Source organism: Aulostomus chinensis, chromosome 1, assembly GCF_037954235.1.
Source record: "Aulostomus chinensis isolate RoL2024-O1b breed Wild chromosome 1, RoL_Achi_v1.0, whole genome shotgun sequence".
Classification (NCBI taxonomy): domain Eukaryota; kingdom Metazoa; phylum Chordata; class Actinopteri; order Syngnathiformes; family Aulostomidae; genus Aulostomus; species Aulostomus chinensis.
The window spans coordinates 27,661,359-27,684,231 of record NC_141320.1 but is presented as its reverse complement, the minus strand read 5'-3'; the positions used below and the strand labels follow the sequence as shown (position 1 = coordinate 27,684,231).

Here is a 22,873-nt window from a genome sequence, read left to right as displayed (position 1 = left end):
AGGAGTGAAGCCTCCCGGGACCCAAGAGGCTCCAGCTGGCAGAGCTCTCACTGGTTTCTCCACCACCTCGCTAACCTGAGCTGGAGCATCTGAGAACCAAACAGTGACCCCCTTCACTCCAGAGCCGACTCCACAAACTCTGAGCCCCCACTTTACCCACAGCCAGCAGGCCTCCTCAACACTGCATGACACACGACGACTAAATTTAACACTGAAGCGTCTCATCCAGAGATCTGTGACAGGCATCTGCTGTGGAGGGTCAATCTGTCTGTCCACATTCAGATCATTAACACAGCGACTCCTAAGCACCAGGAGAGCCTGTTCATCGTCCCTGGGTGGGCTCGAACCACCAGCCTCTCGGTTAACAGCCGAGCGCGCTGACCGATTGCGCCACAGAGACTCTGAGTCACCTGCTTTTCATGAAGACTTTTCAGGCTAAATTTCAGTGTGTGAGGTCCACACTGCACATTTGAGGGACCATGAAGGACAGAGGAGAGTCTGACTGTCATGGTGAAAGCCTTCAGCACTAGAACTGAAACAGCCCCACCATCTTAACCCCCCCAGACCAAACAGGCTTCATCAGAAACAGACACACCTCCTAGAACATCCAGAGATCATCAGTCTGATTAATAGAACATGACAAACAATCAAGAACATGTTATTGTTTGATCAGAAGCTGAAACAATGTTTCTATGTTTGTCTGTTCTGGTCTGAATGAAAGAGGAGGTTTTCTTGGTCATGTGACGTGGATGAGAGTTCAACTAGAACTTCCTGCTTCAACAGGATTTTAGTTTGTTGGGATTTTGTCAAAGCCACCAACCAAACCTCTGAGTGGTGCAGATGTCTGCTGCCTCCTCAGAGCAGACTGGAGCTCAGCCTCACTCACCTGTGGGAGCCCCAGCAGAGCCACCGTGTGATGGAGTTTCAGTTTAGGATCCAAGGTCCTGGATTGAATTGGTGTTTGTGTTTTTAGGCCTCCTGGCACCATCAATGGTAGAGCAGAGTGGTGCAGAGGAAGCCTGCTGGGCCCAGAACCCAGAGGTCGATGGATCAAAACCATCCTCTGCTAAAAGAAGAAAAATAAAATGAACCAGTGTCTTTAGAAATGTGTGTCTGTTAAAAAGAGGTTCATAAGGATTTTGTCTTCCTCCACAATCACCAACCATTGTGAGAGTTAACAACAGTCCACTTTCTGACTGAAGCAAAAGTAGACTTCAAAAGGTTTTTCTGATTCAACATAGCAGCTAAATTTCCATTTCCATTTCCTGAACAGGACAGGTTAAAAAAAGGGAATGTCATGACTTCCTCTGTATGTTAGAATATGAACTACTAAAAATGTTCATGCCCAGTTTAAAGTTAGAATTAAACTGAAAATACAAAACTCTTCCCTCTTCAATCCTGTCACTCAGTGTTGTAAACTGTTTCTAACAAATTCTACAGTTCAAGTGTTTCTAATGAAGCTGAATGTTCTCCTCTACTTTCCTCAATTGGGTTTCTTTCATGTCCTCCTGAGATCAAAGACAGAATTCTAGGTACAAATAAAAACACTATCAAAGCCTCCTGATGACATCATCATCAATTCTGTCTTTGATCTGTGTCTGTCCAGCCTGTCCTGAGTGGATCCAACAGTTTCCCATGGGTGACACTGTCGTGGTCTCTCTCCTGCTGTCTCCAACTCTCAGAGTGCTTCTACTGGTTTCTCCCCATCGTCCCTGTTGCTAGGCAGAGCACTGGTGAGGACTGAGGCCAGTGATGTCATCACCTCCAGCTGAGACCTGCCAGGTGGTCCTGCTTCATTCAACTCTGCTGCCTCTGCCACTGCCCTGACTGGTGAGGCTGACAGCAGGTTCTCTCTCATCTAAACTCTCTGTTTACAATGGAGGCTGAAATCCTTGTGATTGGTGGTTCAATCATCAGGTCTGTTGAACTCCCAGGTGCCATCACCTGCTGTCTTCCTGGTGCCAAAGTTGTGGACATTATTGAACGTCTCCAGGACTCATCGATCTCCACCCCTCCTGCAGGTTCTCCCTGTCTCTGTGTGGGTTCTCTCTGGTTCTCCAGCTTCCTCCCACAGTCCAAAGACATCAAGAGGGTAGTGGTTACCTGGACACTCTAAATGACTGTGAGTGTGAATGGTTGTCTGTCTGTGTGTGTTGGTCCTGGGATGGACTGGTGACCCATCAAGGGTGAACCCAGGGCTGGACTGGCCACCTGGCCGATGCACATCTTTGGCCGGCCCATAACTGTCATAATTTTTTTTTCAAAAGTGTATAGTTTTTAATCGACCGTAACGGTATCGGAGACGCGAAACGCGGCCCATTGGTTGATTTTCTTGAAGGACATTGGGCTCGTCCAATGAAATCTCTCAGCTCTCTCTCTTTCTCTTAGTCAAGCCATGCTGTTGCAATGGAAGTGGAGGAGTCAGATCAGACAGTTGGAGACTATTTTAGTCGCCCTTCTTCCACACAGAGGACTGATTTTTTAAAGTTTCATCCTCAACAAGATTCCATGAACCCTGTCGTCCAGAGGCTCTTCGTTAGAACGGACGGCACGACGTGGAAATGGCTGACTTATTGTGGTCAACGTCATGCTTTGTTTTGTTTTGTTTGCCCTGCTTTTAGCAAGCCCAGTGATCCAAGTGTCTTCATTAGAGGCCTGACAGACTGGAGGCATGTGCACCAAAGAGTAGAGGAGCATGAGAGAGGCATGGCACAGAGGCAGTGTGCTGAGGCCTATTTTTGAAACTGGTCCAGAGCAAGACTGGCCACCTCCTTGAGGGAAGACAGCTGACAGGACACCGTGAGCAGGTTAAGAAGCAGGGCTGGACTGGGACCAAAAAATGGCCCTGGCATTTTTCATCCCTGGCAGCCCTCCATGGTTATTTACACGATATGTGTAAGCACACGCCATACCAGAGGATGTATGCGCACATTTTGAAGTTTCAAAAATAAAAATAAAGTGCAGTATTCTACATGGAAGACAGTAACCATGTTAAAAGAGTGATACCCTTTCACTACTCACAGAGACCTTCTTCTTCCACTACACGTTCCAACACCTGACGTCTCTTCTTCCCAGTCCAGCCCTGGAAGAACGCGTCGAGTTTTGGAAATTCGTCTGCTTTTCTTCTCCGGAGTCTCTCTTTTTCGGTTCCTCCTTTCTCCTTCCTCTTACTGGGCAAAATTCTTCATGGCTTCTGACTGCAAGGCGGCCGCTGAGTGGTGGCACTACAACTGGATGGGTCTGTTTCTCATTTTAACACAAAAACACCGCTGTTTCTGCGTTTTTACCAGAAATATATATTTTGAAATGCCTGCTCACACCGGCCCATCCGGCTACATCCACCAAACTTTACACACATAATATAATATAATAATATAATATAATACCCCTAAACACAAGCCCCAAAGCAGTAGTTGTTTTGTTTTTCTTCATAAAGGAGGTGCACTGTCATGACTACGATATCTCTGGCAACAAACATGGAAGGGGCTTTGGGGTCTTGTGTTTCAGCTCTGTAACTTCTGGATGGCTGAAAATGTCAGAATCAGTCCTCTCACTGACATCCACCATTGGTGTGACTTTTGGTGGCTTCAGCTCAAATGAAACCAGGGAAGAGGGGCCAGACTTTGAGGAGCCCCTTAGGGTTAGTGGATGCCCCGGGACCGTGCTTGGGCCCCTTAGCACCTAGATGGCTGAAATTCCCAGCACATGCTACTCTGGGGCATCACACTATGTGTGTAAAGTTTGGTGGATGTAGCCCAAGTAGAAACACCAGAACCCAGATTTGATCCTCAGTTCTGCTCCAAAAGGCTCTCGGAGTGCAGAAGTCCCAGACCCTGATTTTGCCCAGTTTCACAAGGGGATAGTTTTTTCTCTTTGAACCTAGGAAGTTGAAATTTGAGTGTGTTGTTCTGTTCTTGAAGGATTGCATCTGTGGTGGTTTGACCCCCCTAAGTCCTTTCTGCTGTCCGTAAAGGGCGTGGCAAAGTCCAGTAAAGTCTTTAAATGAAGCATCATAACTGGTCAAAGTTGCTCCAAATGAGATGAGCTTTCTGGGAGGAGTTCACACCTCTGCCAGAAACCAATATTTAAAATTTTGAAGCCCCACCTCCTTCCTGAAGCCACTTCCTGTTTGGGAGGGGGTTCTAGAATTATTCCACCAGATTAGGATTTCATAAAGTTTCAGGTCTGTATCCACTGGAGAGGCCAATGAGAGCAAAAGAGCAACAGGGTCAAAGGTCAACAGGCCTCGTGTCTCAGCCAGGCCTCAAAGGGTTAAGTGAGCCTTTTGGAGCTCCTTTGAAAAAAGGCCTGACACCAATCTTGTTCAGGACAAACATGAAGAAGGATCTTTGGAACATTTTCACATCTTTAAGACCGCCTTGACTCCTTTTTATAGCAGGAGTCACTGAACAGCACAAAGCTGCTATTGCAGCCATCAGGCCTCATTTCTGATCAATTATTATTGTTGAAACAAAGCTGAATATCAATTATTGATTTTTATTGTCATCATTTTGAACACCTGATGAGAGAAACACAATAAAAACATTTGAAAAGGAAGGATCAGAGTGTTGTTGTACTGCAATACTACAGTACAGCATCAGAGACACTCAGTTATTGATTGCCTGAATGATTGATTTACCCAGAAGAGGAACAGCTTTGTTGGAGCAGTAAAAATACACACATCAGAACGACAAAGTTACATTGGAAAAGAAACTACATGACATTACCAGCACAACATCTGAAGAACAGTTAGGATCAATTTAACTGGCCAGATAGTTAGGATTTCTTTAATGATATCCTTGATGAACCCAGACATCAGAGTGGTTTGTTCCCCTCAATCATAAATCTGTAAATACAGCGTGAAGTGATGGAACTAAAAGGCCACCTCTGAGTGCAGGAGTGAGCCTCTGTGACGGATGTGACGTCAGCAGACCGCCATTAGTTTGAGTCATTGTTTATATTCTTAATGCTGATTGGTCGATCTGTAATGGTGACAAATGGACTTCGTAGGTAGAATAAACATCCAGAAATTAAATGAATTTGTAGATTGTCTTATTAATCAAAAGATGAAGTATTAAAAATATTTGTTTTTTTTCCTCGGAGTGAGCGACAACTACTGGATTTTCTCACAGAAGAACGGGGGCGACTTCCACGGAAGCAGATGTTTGTAATTCCTGGGGCACTAAAATCCATTTCATATTATTCTTTCTTGAACAGCGAACATTATGGAAATAAAATTTATATTTCTCGCCAGAAATGTCCTTAAAATGCTTTTTAAAAATCAAACCTATCTTGAAATGACACTCGTCCGTAATGGCGTCCTTAGCAACCAACATAGCAACAGTAGAAATGTGACACTGTAACGACTCTCTTCCGAGAGGTGAAAGATTCACCGTAATAACGAACAAACCAAAGATTAAACACAAGAACTGAGCGAAGATTATGAAAACAAAATGCATATTTCTCTCTAGAAATGTCATCAGAATGCTTTATTAAATCAAAACTATCTTGGAAGAAGGCACTTTCCTCCGAAAACGACAGGAGCGGCGGCCATGTTTTTGTTTTGAGAGGCCCGCATGAAAGAGTCACATGAGGGAAGGGGGTATGGGGTCATGGGGGGGGGGGGGGGGGCGATCCCAGGTGACATTGTTCAAGAGGCAGGGTTCACCCTGGACAGGTCATCAGTCCATCAGGAGAAATGAGGTGGTCGGTATCATGCAACCTAAACTAAAACATTAGTCAGGTCAAATTCAGATTAAAGCAAGAGTCTCCAGATCAAAGTCAGAATTCCTGATGATGTCATCAGGGCTTTGACAGTAGCTAGAATTCTGTCTTTGATCTCAGGAGGACATGAAAGAAACACAATTGAGGAAAGTAGAAGAGAGCATGGCTGCATGATGGTGCAGTGGTGAGCACTGTGGCCTCACAGCAAGAAGGTTCTAGTTTGAGTCCAGGCTCGGGTGGGGAATCTTTCTGTGTAGAGCCTGTATGTTCTCCCCATGAATGCGTGGGTTCTCTCTGGTACTCCGGCTCCTTCCCACTGTCCAAAGACATGTAATTGGGGACGAGGCTGATTGATACTCTAAATTGATCGTAGGTATGAATGTGAGTGTGAATGGTTGTTCGTCTCTGTATGCTGACCCTGTGATGGACTGGTGACCTGTCCAGGGTGAACCCCGCCTCTGGCCTGTAGATGCTGGGATAGGCTCCACCCCCCTCGACCATCAATGTAGGTCTTTTGTTAATTGCATGCCACATGAAATTATTGTTGGTCAGTTTTCTAGCGACTGTCTCACAGTGGCAAGACAAGAACACTTCTACTTTTGATGATGACAGTTTGTTCAACACTAAACTTCATCCAGTACCATGTTGTCAAACACTGGAACCTCCACAGCACCTGAACAGGGACTTGAACCCTGGACCCTCAGATTAAAAGTCTGATGCTCTACCCTCTGAGCTCCTCAGGCTCTTTCTACAGCATTGAGACAGGAACAGAAACACCTGTGAAGGTCAAACTGATGCTTTCTTGACTTGTTCAGTCCTCCATGTTAAAGTCCACCAGGCTTTTGATTGGCTCTGATTCTCTGTGGCAAAATCCAACAAGAGGCTCCAAAAATGTCCTGAATGTCACAAGAATGCACAGGACAAGATGTTAGTTTCCTTCATGTCTGCAGTTCCTCCACTGGAAAGTAAAGTCAATGCTACTCTGCTGAAACCTGGGATCGGACCAGGGACCTTTAGATCTTCAGTCTAAGGCTCTCCCAACTGAGCTGGTTCAGTTCTGAGGGAGGGCCCTGCTTCTCTCATTTATAATCTCTTCCACTCTCACTGGACCTTAGAGAGGATTGGAGCTTCTGAAGTCCTGACACATTGAACAGTTCTCCAGGACCATTTTTGATGAAGGTCTGGATCACACCAGCCTTTTTTGTTTGTCTTCTTGCACCACCGTGCCGCCCCTACTAGTCGTCTACATATCAGTGTTCTCAGTATTGCACGAACATTCACATCAGTATTGTGCTAATATTTTATTTCCTGGCTCTTCAGTCCTCCTATTATGAAGTTGATTGCTTCAGCGACCAGGAGACGTTATCATTGGCAGCTAGTTTACTATTATTGCTGCTGCTGTTGTTGGTTGTGTGTCTGTCTTCCATCCCCCTGTCCCTCTGTCTTTCTCTCTGCTTGTCTTTCACCCTCATCTTGTTCCCATCTTTTTGTCATTCTCTCCCTCCTTTCTCTCTGTCTTTTGTCTTTCCTTCTCTATATTTGTCTTCTGCTGTCTGTCCTGTCCTGCTCTCTTTCAACAACCAACCAGTCAAAGCAGACGTCCGGTTAAAAAAATATGATAAAAGAACTCTTGGTTTGATTTGGCTTGAGACATGAAGAAGATAGGATTGTTTTCCTTTCATTTTAGAAGCTTTTCCAGATTCATGAAAAGATCATCAATCAGTGCAGTATTTCAGACAGACTTCTGGTCCGTGAGGACGAGGAATCCAGTACAGATCCACAGAACTCCAACTGCCATCTTTGATGGTTCCTTTACAGTCTGTAGGGTGGAGAGATCCTCCTGAGTCTGGCTTGGAATATTTGTCTGTGGATGTGTTGGCCCTGTGATGGACTGGTGACCTGTCCAGGGTGAACACGGCCTGTCGCCCAAAAGCTGCTGGGATAGGCTCCACCCCCTCATGACCCTGAACAGGATAAGCAGAAGACAATGGACAGAAGTCCTGACACATTGAACAGTTCTCCAGGACCATTTTTGATGAAGGTCTGGATCACACCAGCCTTTTTTGTTTGTCTTCTTCCAGTGTCCTCAACATTGTGTGAGCCAATAATTCCACATCTGTACCAGACACACCTCTGGTTGGTGGGTTGATGGATCTTTCTGTTCTAACAGTGTCTTTTATCTTGCTTTTATCTTTTCTATCTTTTCTTTGTATCTGCATTCTGTGGGGCACGGTGGCTCTGGAAGAGCGCTCTAACTATTGTCACTGTACCCCCCCCCCCCACAACGAAAATAAAAGATTCTGATTCCGATTCTGACACACACACACACACACACACACACACACACACACACACACACACACACACACACACACACACACACACACACACACACGTGTATCAACATGATGTTCCGAATGTTTCACTGTCTGTGGTTGTCCAGCTCTCCTTGCCTCTTCACTGTCATTGTCAGAACTCGGAGCAGTCTTCCTCTCCAGGTGATGTCTCTGAGTGATGATGATTGCTGTCTGTTCAACCAGCTTCATTTGTTGATATCTGAGAAGGACTGAAGACAGCAAAGTGTGCTGATTGGCCAACAACCCCTCACAGGTCAAAGGTCACTGCTCTGAGGCGGACCAGTTTACTGTAACAGTGGTGGCACCATCCACTGCTGGCGCTCTCTTCAGTGCTTCTTGTTTCTGCCCTTTGTGTGTGAGCTCCTAGAGCAGCTGGTCCGCCCCCCCCCCCTTTTCTTTTCTATTCCTCTAATTTATTTTTTGATTTTCTATTTTTGTAATTCATCATCGATCTCGGCTCACGGTCGCTACACTCTTGACCTCCTGTGAGCCTTGAAGAGAGAGAAGCCACCTTTGTGTCGGAGAAGAGCAGCTTAGTCCAGGCAGCCAGCAGCCTGAGACCAGAGGGTAGCCAATCAACGCGCTTCCCTTCTTCATCGAGCGAATCTCAGCGGGAGCCACGGTCGACGAGGTGGAGGCTTTGGAGGCCGTCCTCCCACCAGGTCGTTGGAGAGGCGTCGTACATCGATGGGAGAATCCAGCTGAGAACGTAAGCCGGTTACGTTGGTTTTCACCGATTCAGGCCTGGACTCCTGTCTCGCTGCCAAACTCCGCCTGACTCCGTAGAGCTGGTCAGCCTCCACTCAGTCCTCTTCATTTGGTTGGAGGTCACCATCGTTCATCCTACACACCTTTCCACCTGCCTCTTAGCCGTCTACTTGAAGCTCAGATAAATCCAGGCTAATTCATACCTGCTACTCAATATGGGCCTTAATTACTCTGCTGGAATTATCTCTCTGTCTTAAGGGTTTTCTTAATTGTATTAAATCCTCTTTAATTTCCAAGAAGTCTTCCAGCTCATTCATTCATGCAAGCCACTGATCCACAAGACCTCATTGATGAGCTTCAACCTGAGACTGATTGTTTCTCGTTGGACGAGACACCCATTAAATGAGACTCATTGTCAGTCCATTGAAATCTCCTGGTGTTCCTGGTGAGTTGATTTAACAACATGAGCTGACAGAATCTACGTTCAGGTAGGAACCACCACATCCAGGGGTCTGGACCTTTGAGAAGGCAGAGCCATCAAAGTAGCAGACTAAGCTAGAAGACGTTAGCATTGAGAAGAAACTGATACCTGAGCCTACTTTTGGGTCTGGTCAGGTGATGACACAATAATATGACATCATTGTCAGACTGACGCCTGCTCAACACTGACCAAACGCCGCCCTATTGCATTGTGGGAAATTTCTGCTTGGCTCGCGTCCATCAAAACACACAAAGAAATTTCTCCAGAATCAGTATGGATAGTGGATACAATTGAGTCCACACTGGTTTTTCATTCTGAGTCAGGTGCAGGTGTGGAATTTCAGACACAGTCTGTGTTTGTGTTGTTCATTCAGTGATTTTTCTTACAATTCCCAATCAAAGCCCAACATTGCTAATGAACTCAAAATGATGCTAACAGTAATGTAGTGATAGTTGCTAATAACCTCAAAGTAATGGGACAGTGATTTCAGAAGAATTGCTAATGAACTCAAGATGATGCTAAAAGTAATGTAGTGATAGTTGCTAATTAACTCAGTGATGCTAACAGTAATGTAGTAAGTGTTTAGAACAACCTCAAAGTGATGCTGACAGTCATTTAGTAAGAGTTGCTATGAACTTCAAAATAATGCGACAGTGATGTCAGAAGAATTGGTAATGATCTAAAACTGATGGGACAGTGATGTAGTAAGAATTGCTAATGAACTAAAAATGATGCTAACAGTAATGGAGTGATAGTTTCGAATAACCTCAAAGTGATGCTGACAGTCATGTAGTAAGAGTTGCTACGAACCTCAAAATAATGCGACAGTAATGTAGTAAAAGTTGCTACGAACCTCAAAATATTGCTACAGTGATGTCAGAAGAATTGCTAATGATCTCAAAATGATGCGACACTGATGTAGTAAGAATTGCTAATGAACTCAAAGTGATGCTGACAGTCATGTAGTAAAAGTTGCTATGAACCTCAAAATAATGCGACAGTGATGTCGGAAGAATTTCTAATGAATTCAAAATGATGCTAACAGTAATGTAGTGATAGTTGCTAATCAACTCAGTGATGCTTACAGTAATGTAGTAAGAGTTTGGAACAACCTCAAAGTGATTCTGACAGTCATGTAGTAAGTGTTGCTTCTAACCTCAAAATAATGCAACAGTGATGTCAGAAGAATTGGTAATGATCTCAAAATGATGGGACAGTGATGTCATAAGAATTGCTAATGATCTCGATGATCCAGTAATGGAGTGAAAGTTTCGAATAACCTCAAAGTGATGCTGACAGTCATGTGGTTTGAGTTGCGAGTAAATTAAAAATGATTCTGACAGTGATGTCGTAAGAATTGCTATCAAACTCAAAATGATGCAAACAGTAACGTAGTGACTCTTACTATATGATGTCGGAAGAACTGCTAATGATCTACAAATGATGCGACAGTGATGTAGTAAGAGTTGCTTCGAACCTCAAAATAATGCGACAGTGATGTAGTAAGAGTTGCTACGAACCTCAAAATATTGCGACAGTGATGTCGGAAGAATTTCTAATGAACTCAAAATGATGCTAACAGTAATGTAGTGATAGTTGCTAATCAACTCAGTGATGCTTACAGTAATTTAGTAAGAGTTTGGAACAACCTCAAAGTGATTCTGACAGTAATGTAGTAAGAGTTGCTTCGAACCTCAAAATAGTGCGACAGTGATGTCAGAAGAATTGTTAATGATCTCAAACTGATGGGACAGTGATGTCGTAAGAATTGCTAATGAACTAAAAATGATGCTAACAGTAATGTCGTGATCGTTGCTAATAAACTCAGTGATGCTTACAGTAATGCAATACGTGTTTCGAACAACCTCAGAGTGATGCTGAAAGTCATGGAGTAAGAGTTGCTACTAACCTCAATTTAATGCTACAGTGATGTCGTAAGAATTGCTAATTAACTCAAAATGATGCTAACGGTAATGTAGTGATAGTTGCTAATAAACTCAAAGTGATGCTGACAATCATGTAGTAAGAGTTGCTACGAACCTCAAAATAATGCGATAGTGATGTCGGAAGAATTGCTAATGATCTCAAAATGATGCGACAGTGATGTAGTAAGAATTGCTAATGAACTCAAAATGATGCTAACAGTAATGGAGTGAAAGTTTTGAATGACCTAAAAGTGATGCTGACAGTAATGTAGTAAAAGTTGCTACGAACCTCAAAATATTGCGACAGTGATGTCGGAAGAATTGCTAATGAACTCACAATGATGCTAACAGTAATGTAGTGATAGTTGCTAAACAACTCAGTGATGCTTTCAGTAATGTAGTAAGAGTTTCGAACAACCTGAAAGTGATGCTGATAGTCATGTAGTAAGTATTTTGAACAACTTCAAAGTGATTATGACAGTCATGTAGTAAGGGTTGCTACGAACCTTAAAATAATGCAACAGTAAAGTAGTAAGAGTTGCTAATGAACTCAATTGAATGCGACAGTGATGTCGTAAGAATTGCTAATAAACTCAAAATTATGCTAACAGTAATGTAGTTAGAGTTGCTACGAACCTCAAAATAATGCGACAGTAATGTAGTAAAAGTGGCTACGAACCTCAAAATATTGCGACAGTCATGTAGGAAGAATTGCTAATAAACTCAAAAAGATGCTAACAGTAATGTAGTGATGATTGCTAATCAACTCAGTGATGCTTACAGTAATGTAGTAAGTGTTTCGAACAACCTCAAAGTGATGCTGACAGTCATGTAGTAAGAGTTGCTACGAACCTCAATTTAATGCTACAGTGATGTCGTAAGTATTGCTAATAAACTCAAAATGATGCTGACAGTCATGTAGTAAGTTTTTCGAACAACCTCAAAGTGATTATGACAGTCATGTAGTAAGGGTTGCTACGAACCTTAAAATAATGCAACAGTAAAGTAGTAAGAGTTGCTTCGAACCTCAAAATAAAACGACAGTGATGTCGGAAGAATTGCTAATGAACTCAAAATGATGCTATCAGTAATGTAGTGATAGTTGCTAAACAACTCAGTGATGCTTACAGTAATGTAGTAAGTGTTTTGAACAACTTCAAAGTGATGCTGACAGTCTTGTAGAAAGAGTTGCTAATGAACTCAATTGAATGCGACAGTGATGTTGTAAGAATTGCTAACAAACTCAAAATTATGCTAACAGTAATGTAGTAAGAGTTGCTACGAACCTCAAAATAATGCGAAAATAATGTAGTAAAAGTGGCTACGAACCTCAAAATATTGCGACAGTCATGTCAGAAAAATTGCTAATGATCTCAAAATGATGCGACAGTGATGTAGTAAGAATTGCTAATGAACTCAAAATGATGCTATTCAACTCAGTGATGCTTACAGTAATGTAGTAAGTGTTTCGAACAACCTCAAAGTGATGCTGACAGTCATGTAGTAAGAGTTGCTACGAACCTCAATTTAATGCTACAGTGATGTCGTAAGTATTGCTAATAAACTCAAAATGATGCTAACAGTAATGGAGTGAAAGTTTCGAACAACCTCAAAGTGATGATGACAGTCATGTAGTAAGAGTTGCTACGAACCTTTAAATAATGCAACAGTAATGTAGTAAAAGTTGCTCCGAACCTCAAAATAATGCGACAGTGATGTCAGAAGAATTGCTAATGATCTCAAAATGATGCTAACAGTAATGTAGTGATAGTTGCTAATCAACTCAGTGATGCTTACAGTAATGTAGTAAGAGTTTCGAACCACCTCAAAGTGATGCTGACAGTCATGTAGTAAGAGTTGCTAATGAACTCAAAATGATGCTAACAGTAATGTAGTGATAGTTGCTAATCAACTCAGTGATGCTTACAGTAATGTAGCAAGTGTTTCGAACAACTTCAAAGTGATGCTGACAGTCATGTAGTAAGAGTTGCTAATGAACTCAATTTAATGCTACAGTGATGTCGTAAGAATTGCTAATAAACTCAAAATGATGGTAACAGTAATGTATTGATAGTTGCTAATAAACTCAAAGTGATGCTGACAGTAATGTCGTAGGAGTTGCTACGAACCTCAAAATAATGTGACAGTGATGTCAGAAGAATTGCTAATGATCTCAAAATGATGCGACAGTGATGTAGTAAGAATTGCTAATGAACTCAAAATGATGCTAACAGTAATGGAGTGAAAGTTTCGAATAACCTCAAAGTGATGCTGACAGTCATGTAGTAAGAGTTGCTACGAACCTCAAAATAATGCGACAGTAATGTAGTAAAAGTTGCTACGAACCTCAAAATATTGCGACAGTGATGTCGGAAGAATTGCTAATGAACTCAAAATGATGCTAACATGAATGGAGTGAAAGTTGCTAATAAACTCAAAGTGATGCTGACAGTATTGTAGTAAGAGTTGCTTCGAACCTTTAAATAATGCAACAGTAATGTAGTAAGAGTTGCTACGAACATCAAAAAAATGCGACAGTGATGTCAGAAGAATTGCTAATGATCTCAAAATGATGCGACAGTGATGTAGTAAGAATTGCGAATGAACTCAAGATGATGCTAACAGTAATGGAGTGAACGTTTCGAATAACCTCAAAGTCATGCTGACAGTCATGTAATAAGAGTTGCTACGAATCTCAAAATAATGCGACAGTAATGTAGTAAAAGTTGCTATGAACCTCAAAATATTGCGACAGTGATGTCGGAAGAATTGCTAATGAACTCAAGATGATGCTAACAGTAATGTAGTGATAGTTGCTAAGAAACTCAGTGATGCTTACAGTAATGTAGTAAGAGTTTCGAACAACCTCAAAGTGATGCTGACAGTCATTTAGTAAGAGTTGCTAATGAACTCAATTCAATGCTACAGTGATGTCGTGAGAATTGCTCATGAACTCAAAATGATGCTAACAGTAATGTAGTGATAGTTGCTAATAAACTCAAAGTGATGCTGAATGTAATGTAGTAAGAGTTGCTACGAACCTTAAAATAATGCAACAATAATGTAGTAAGAGTTGCTACGAACCTCAAAATAATGTGACAGTGATGTCAGAAGAATTGCTAATGATCTCAAAATGATGCGACAGTGATGTAGGAAGAATTGCTAATGAACTCAAAATGATGCTAACAGTAATGGAGTGAACGTTTCGAATAACCTCAAAGTGATGCTGACAGTCATGTACTAAGAGTTGCTACGAACCTCAATATAATGCAACAGTAATGTAGTAAAAGATGCTACGAACCTCAAAATATTGCGACAGTGATGTCGGAAGAATTGCTCATGAACTCAAAATGATGCTAACAGTAATGTAGTGATAGTTGCTAATCAAGTCAGTGATGCTTACAGTAATGTAGTAAGTGTTTCGAATAACCTCAAAGTGATGCTGACAGTCATGTAGTAAGAGTTGCTACGAACCTCAAAATAATGCGACAGTAATGTAGTAAAATTTGCTACGAACCTCAAAATATTGCGACAGTGATGTCGGAAGAATTGCTAATGAACTTAAAATGATGCTAACAGTAATGTAGTGATAGTTGCTAATCAACTCAGTGATGCTTCCAGTAATGTAGTAAGTGTTTCGAATAACCTCAAAAGTGATGGTGACAGTCATGTAGGAAGAGTTGCTACGAACCTCAAAATAATGCGACAGTGATGTCGTAAGAATTGCTAATGATCTCAAAATGATGCGAAAGTGATTTAGTAAGAATTGCTCATGAACTCAAAATGATGCTAACAGTAATGGAGTGAAAGTTTCGAATAACCTCAAAGTGATGCTGACAGTCTTGTCGTAAGAGTTGCTACGAAACTCAAAATAATGCGACAGTGATGTCGTAAGAATTGTTCATGATCTCAAAATGATGCGACAGTGAGTTCAGAAGAACTGGTAATGATCTGAAAATGATGCTAACAGTAATGGAGTGAAACTTTCGAATAACCTCAAAGTGATGCTGACAGTCATGTAGTAAGTGTTGCTACAAACCTCAAAATAATGCGACAGTAATGTAGTAAAAGTTGCTACGAACCTAAAAATATATTGCGACAGTGATGTCGGAAGAATTGCTAATGAACTCAAGATGATGCTAACAGTAATGTAGTGATAGTTGCTAAGAAACTCAGTGATGCTTACAGTAATGTAGTAAGAGTTTCGAACAACCTCAAAGTGATGCTGACAGTCATGTAGTAAGAGTTGCTACGAACCTCAAAATATTGCGACAGTGATGTCGGAAGAATTGCTAATGATCTCAAAATGATGTGACAGTGATGTAGTAAGAATTGCTAATGAACTCAAAATGATGCTAAAAGTAATGGAGTGAAAGTTTTGAATAACGTCAAAGTGATGCTGACAGTCATGTAGTAAGTGTTGCTACGAACCTCAAAATAATGCGAAGGTGATGTCGGAAGAATTGCTAATGAACTCTAAATGATGAAAACAGTAATGTAGTGATAGTTGCTAATCCACTCAGTGATGCTTCCAGGAATGTAGTAAGTGTTTCGAACAACCTCAAAGTGACGCTGACAGTCATGTAGTAAGAGTTGCTACGAACCTTAGAATAATGCAACAATAATGTAGTAAGAGTTGCTATGAACCTCAAAATAATGTGACATTAATGTAGTAAAAGTTGCTACGAACCTCAAAATATTGCGACAGTGATGTCGGAAGAATTGCTAATGAACTCAAAATGATGCGACAGTGATGTAGGAAGAATTGCTAATGAACTCAAAATGATGCTAACAGTAATGGAGTGAAACTTTCGAATAACCTCAAAGTGATGCTTACAGTCATGTAGTAAGAGTTGCTACGAACCTCAAAATAATGCGACAGTCATGTAGTAAGAGTTGCTACGAACCTTAAAATAATGCAACAATAATGTAGTAAGAGTTGCTACGAACCTCAAAATATTGCGACAGTGATGTCGGAAGAATTGCTAATGAACTCAAGATGATGCTAACAGTAATGGAGTGAAACTTTCGAATAACCTCAAAGTGATGCTGACAGTCATGTAGTAAGTGTTGCTACCAACCTCAAAATAATGCGACAGTAATGTAGTAAAAGTTGCTACGAACCTCAAAATATTGCGACAGTGATGTCGGAAGAATTGCTAATGAACTCAAGATGATGCTAACAGTAATGTAGTGATAGTTGCTAAGAAACTCAGTGATGCTTACAGTCATGTAGAAGGAGTTTCGAACAACCTCAAAGTGATGCTGACAGTCATTTAGTAAGAGTTGCTAATGAACTCAATTTAATGCTACAGTGATGTCGTGAGAATTGCTCAACAACTCAAAATGATGCTAACAGTAATGTAGTGATAGTTGCTCATCCACTCAGTGATGCTTCCAGGAATGTAGTAAGTGTTTCGAACAACCTCAAAGTGACGCTGACAGTCATGTAGTAAGAGTTGCTACGAACCTTAAAATAATGCAACAATAATGTAGTAAGAGTTGCTATGAACCTCAAAATAATGTGACAGTAATGTAGTAAAAGTTGCTACGAACCTCAAAATATTGCGACAGTGATGTCGGAAGAATTGCTAATGATCTCAAAATGATGCGACAGTGATGTAGTAAGAATTGCTAATGAACTCAAAATGATGCTAACAGTAATGGAGTGAATGTTTCGAATGACCTCAAAGTGATGCTGACAGTCATTTACTAAGAGTTGCTACGAACCTCAAAATATTGCGACAGTGATGTCGGAAGAATTGCTAATGAACTCAAAATGATGCTAACAGTAATGTAGTGATAGTTGCTAATCCACTCAGTGATGCTTCCAGGAATGTAGTAAGTGTTTCGAACAACCTCAAAGTGACACTGACAGTCATGTAGTAAGAGTTGCTACGAACCTTAAAATAATGCAACAATAATGTAGTAAGAGTTGCTACGCACCTCAAAATAATGTGACAGTTATGTCAGAAGAATTGCTAATGATCTCAAAATGATGCGACAGTGATGTAGTAAGAATTGCGAATGAACTCAAAATGATGCTAACAGTAATGGAGTGAATGTTTCGAATAACCTCAAAGTGATGCTGACAGTCATTTACTAAGAGTTGCTTCGAACCTCAAAATATTGCGACAGTGATGTCGGACGAATTGCTAATGAACTCAAGATGATGCTAACAGTAATGTAGTGATAGTTGCTATAAAACTCAAAGTGATGCTGACAGTCATGCAGTAAGTGTTGCTACGAACCTCAAAATATTGCGACAGTGATGTCGGAAAAATTGCTAATGAACTCAAGATGATGCTAACAGTAATGTAGTGAAAGTTGCTAAGAAACTCAGTGATGCTTACAGTAATGTATTAAGTGTTTCGAACAACCGAAAAGTGATGCTGTCAGTCATGTAGTAACAGTTGCTTCTAACCTCAAAATGATGCTAACAGTAATGGAGTGAAAGTTTCGAATAACCTCAAAGTGATGCTGACAGTCATGTAGTAAGTGTTGCAATGAACCTCAAAATATTGCGACAGTGATGTCGGAAGAATTGCTAATGATCTCAAAATGATGCGACAGTGATGTAGTAAGAATTGCTAATGAACTCAAAATGATGCTAACAGTAATGGAGTGAAAGTTTTGAATAACGTCAAAGTGATGCTGACAGTCATGTAGTAAGTGTTGCTACGAACCTCAAAATAATGCGAAGGTGATGTCGGAAGAATTGCTAATGAACTCAAAATGATGCTAACAGTAATGTAGTGATAGTTGCTAATCCACTCAGTGATGCTACCAGGAATGTAGTAAGTGTTTCGAACAACCTCAAAGTGACGCTGACAGTCATGTAGTAAGAGTTGCTACGAACCTTAAAATAATGCAACAATAATGTAGTAAGTGTTGCTATGAACCTCAAAATAATGCGCCAGTAATGTAGTAAAAGTTGCTACGAACCTCAAAATATTGCGACAGTGATGTCGGAAGAATTGCTAATGACCTCAAAATGATGCGACAGTGATGTAGTGATAGTTGCTAATCCACTCAGTGATGCTTCCAGGAATGTAGTAAGTGTTTCGAACAACCTCAAAGTGACGCTGACAGTCATGTAGTAAGAGTTGCTACGAACCTTAAAATAATGCAACAATAATGTAGTAAGAGTTGCTACGCACCTCAAAATAATGTGACAGTGATGTCAGAAGAATTGCTAATGATCTCAAAATGATGCGACAGTGATGTAGTAAGAATTGCTAATGAACTCAAAATGATGCTAACACTAATGGAGTGAAAATTTCGAATAACCTCAAAGTGATGCTGACAGTCATGTACTAAGAGTTGCTACGAACCTCAAAATAATGCGACAGTAATGTAGTAAAAGTTGCTACGAACCTCAAAATATTGCGACAGTGATGTCGGAAGAATTGCTAATGAACTCAAAATGATGCTAACATGAATGGAGTGAAAGTTGCTAATAAACTCAAAGTGATGCTGACAGTCATGTGGTTTGAGTTGCGAGTAAATTAAAAATGATGCTGACAGTGACGTCGTAAGAATTGCTAATGAACTCAAAATGATGCTAACAGTCATGTAGTGATAGGTGCTAATCAACTCAGTGATGCTTACAGTAATGTAGTAAGTGTTTCGAACAACCTAAAAGTGATGCTGACAGTCATGTAGTAAGAGTTGCTACGAACCTCAAAATAATGCGACAGTGATGTCAGAAGAATTGCTAAAGATCTCAAAGTGATGCGACAGTGATTTAGTAAGAATCGCTAATGAACTCAATATGATACTAACAGTAATGTCGTGAACGTTTCGAACAACCTCAAAGTGATGCTGACAGTCATGTAGTAAGAGTTGCTACAAACCTCAAAATAATGCGACAGTGATGTCGGAAGAATTGCTAATGATCTCAAAATGATGCGACAGTGACGTAGTAAGAATTGCTAATGAACTCAAAATGATGCTAACATGAATGGAGTGAAAGTTGCTAATAAATTCAAAGTGATGCTGAAAGTATTGTAGTAAGAGTTTCTTCGAACCTTTAAATAATGCAACAGTAATGTAGTAAGAGTTGCTACGAACATCAAAAAAATGCGACAGTGATGTCAGAAGAATTGCTAATGATCTCAAAATGATGCGACAGTGATGTAGTAAGAATTGCGAATGAACTCAAGATGATGCTAACAGTAATGGAGTGAAACTTTCGAATAACCTCAAAGTGATGCTGACAGTCATGGAGTAAGAGTTGCTACGAACCTCAAAATAATGCGACAGTAATGTAGTAAAAGTTGCTACGAACCTCAAAATATTGCGACAGTGATGTCGGAAGAAATGCTAATGAACTCAAAATGATGCTAACAGTAATGTAGTGATAGTTGCTAATCAACTCAGTGATGCTTCCAGTAATGTAGTAAGAGTTTCGAATAACCTCAAAGTGATGCTGACAGTCATGTAGTAAGAGTTGCTACGAACCTCAAAATAATGCGACAGTAATGTAGTAAAAGTTGCTAGGAACCTCAAAATATTGCGACAGTGATGTCGGAAGAATTGCTAATGAACTCAAGATGATGCTAACAGTCATGTAGTGATAGTTGCAAAGAAACTCAGTGATGCTTACAGTAATGTAGTAAGAGTTTCGAACAACCTCAAAGTGATGCTGACAGTCATGTAGTAAGAGTTGCTAATGAACTCAGTTCAATGCTACAGTTATGTCGTGAGAATTGCTCAACAACTCAAAATGATGCTAACAGTAATGTAGTGAAAGTTTCCAATAACCTCAAAGTGATGTTTACAGTCATGTAGTAAGAGTTGCTACGAACCTCAAAATAATGCGACAGTAATGTAGTAAAAGTTGCTACGAACCTCAAAATAATGCGACAGTGATGTCCTAAAAATTGCTAAAGATCTTAAAATGATGCGACAGTGATTTAATAAGAATTGCTCATGAACTCAAAATGATGCTAACAGTAATGTAGTGATAGTTGCTAATCAACTCAGTGATGCTTACAGTAATGTAGTAAGAGTTGCTACGAACCTCAAAATAATGCGACAGTAATGTAGTAAAAGTTGCTACGAACCTCAAAATATTGCGACAGTGATGTCGGAAGAATAGCTAATGGACTTAAAATGATGCTAACAGTAATGTAGTGATAGTTGCTAATCAACTCAGTGATGCTTACAGTAATGTAGGAAGTGTTTTCGAATAACCTCAAAAGTGATGGTGACAGTCATGTAGGAAGAGTTGCTACGAATCTCAAAATAATGCGACAGTGATGTCAGAAGAATTGCTAATGATCTCAAAATGATGCGAAAGTGATTTAGTAAGAATTGCTCATGAACTCAAAATGATGCTAACAGTAATGGAGTGAAACTTTCGAATAACCTCAAAGTGATGCTGACAGTCTTGTCGTAAGAGTTCCTACGAACCTCAAAATAATGCGACAGTGATGTCGGAAGAATTGCTAAAGATGTCAAAATGATGCGACAGTGACTTCAGAAGAATTGGTAATGATCTCAAAATGATGCTAACTGTAATGGAGTGAACGTTTTCGAATAACCTCAAAGTCATGCTGACAGTCATGTACTAAGAGTTGCTACGAATCTCAAAATAATGCGACAGTAATGTAGTAAAAGTTGCTATGAACCTCAAAATATTGCGACAGTGATGTCGGAAGAATTGCTAATGAACTCAAGATGATGCTAACATTAATGTAGTGATAGTTGCTAAGAAACTCAGTGATGCTTACAGTAATGTAGTAAGAGTTTCGAACAACCTCAAAGTGATGCTGACAGTCATTTAGTAAGAGTTGCTAATGAACTCAATTCAATGCGACAGTGATGTCGTGAGAATTGCTCATGAACTCAAAATGATGCTAACAGTAATGTAGTGATAGTTGCTAATAAACTCAAAGTGATGCTGAATGTAATGTAGTAAGAGTTGCTCCGAACCTTAAAATAATGCAACAATAATGTAGTAAGAGTTGCTACGAACCTCAAAGTAATGTGACAGTGATGTCAGAAGAATTGCTAATGATCTCAAAATGATGCGACAGTGATGTAGTAAGAATTGCTAATGAACTCAAAATGATGCTAACAGTAATGGAGTGAACGTTTCGAATAACCTCAAATTGATGCTGACAGTCATGTACTAAGAGTTGCTACGAACCTCAAAATATTGCAACAATAATGTAGTAAGAGTTGCTATGAACCTCAAAATAATGCGACAGTGATGTCAGAAGAATTGCTAAAGATCTTAAAATGATGCGACAGTGATGTAGTAAGAATTGCTCATGAACTCAAAATGATGCTAACAGTAATGTAGTGATAGTTGCTAATCAAGTCTGTGATGCTGACAGTCATGTAGTAAGTGTTTCGAATAACCTCAAAGTGATGCTGACAGTCATGTAGTAAAAGTTGCTACGAACCTCAAAATATTGCGACAGTGATGTCGGAAGAATTGCTATTGAACTCAAGATGATGCTAAAAGTAATGGAGTGAAACTTTCGAATAACCTCAAAGTGATGCTGACAGTCATGTAGTAAGTGTTGCTACGAACCTCAAAATAATGCGACAGTAATGTAGTAAAAGTTGCTACGAACCTAAAAATATATTGCGACAGTGATGTCGGAAGAATTGCTAATGAACTCAAGATGATGCTAACAGTAATGTAGTGATAGTTGCTAAGAAACTCAGTGATGCTTACAGTAATGTAGTAAGAGTTTCGAACAACCTCAAAGTGATGCTGACAGTCATGTAGTAAGAGTTGCTAATGAACTCAGATCAGTGCTACAGTGATGTCGTGAGAATTGCTCAACAACTCAAAATGATGCTAACAGTAATGTAGTGATAGTTGCTAATAAACTCAAAGTGATGCTGACTGTAATGTAGTAAGAGTTGCTACGAACCTTAAAATAATGCAACAGTAATGTAGTCAGAGTTGCTACGAACCTCAAAATATTGCGACAGTGATGTCGGAAGAATTGCTAAAGATCTTAAAATGATGCGACAGTGATGTAGTAAGAATTGCTCATGAACTCAAAATGATGCTAACAGTAATGTAGTGATAGTTGCTAATCAAGTCTGTGATGCTGACAGTCATGTAGTAAGTGTTTCGAATAACCTCAAAGTGATGCTGACAGTCATGTAGTAAGAGTTGCTACGAACCTCAAAATAATGCGACAGTAATGTAGTAAAAGTTGCTACGAACCTCAAAATATTGCGACAGTGATGTCGGAAGAATTGCTAATGAACTTAAAATGATGCTAACAGTAATGTAGTGATAGTTGCTAATCAACTCAGTGATGCTTCCAGTAATGTAGTAAGTGTTTCGAATAACCTCAAAAGTGATGGTGACAGTCATGTAGGAAGAGTTGCTACGAACCTCAAAATAATGCGACAGTGATGTCGTAAGAATTGCTAATGATCTCAAAATGATGCGAAAGTGATTTAGTAAGAATTGCTCATGAACTCAAAATGATGCTCACAGTAATGGAGTGAAAGTTTCGAATAACCTCAAAGTGATGCTGACAGTCTTGTAGTAAGAGTTGCTACGAAACTAAAAATAATGCGACAGTGATGTCGTAAGAATTGCTCATGATCTCAAAATGATGCGACAGTGAGTTCAGAAGAACTGGTAATGATCTGAAAATGATGCTAACAGTAATGGAGTGAACGTTTCGAATAACCTC

At 40.3% G+C, this 22,873-nt stretch overlaps 1 non-coding gene across 1 annotated transcript; it reads right to left on the bottom strand.

Annotated features, from left to right (window-relative positions):
- Positions 1-326: 326 nt before the first annotated feature.
- trnan-guu (transfer RNA asparagine (anticodon GUU)) lies at positions 327-400 on the bottom strand. The gene has a single exon. It is a non-coding gene; the product is annotated as a tRNA-Asn (tRNA).
- Between the last annotated feature and the right edge of the window lie 22,473 nt (positions 401-22,873).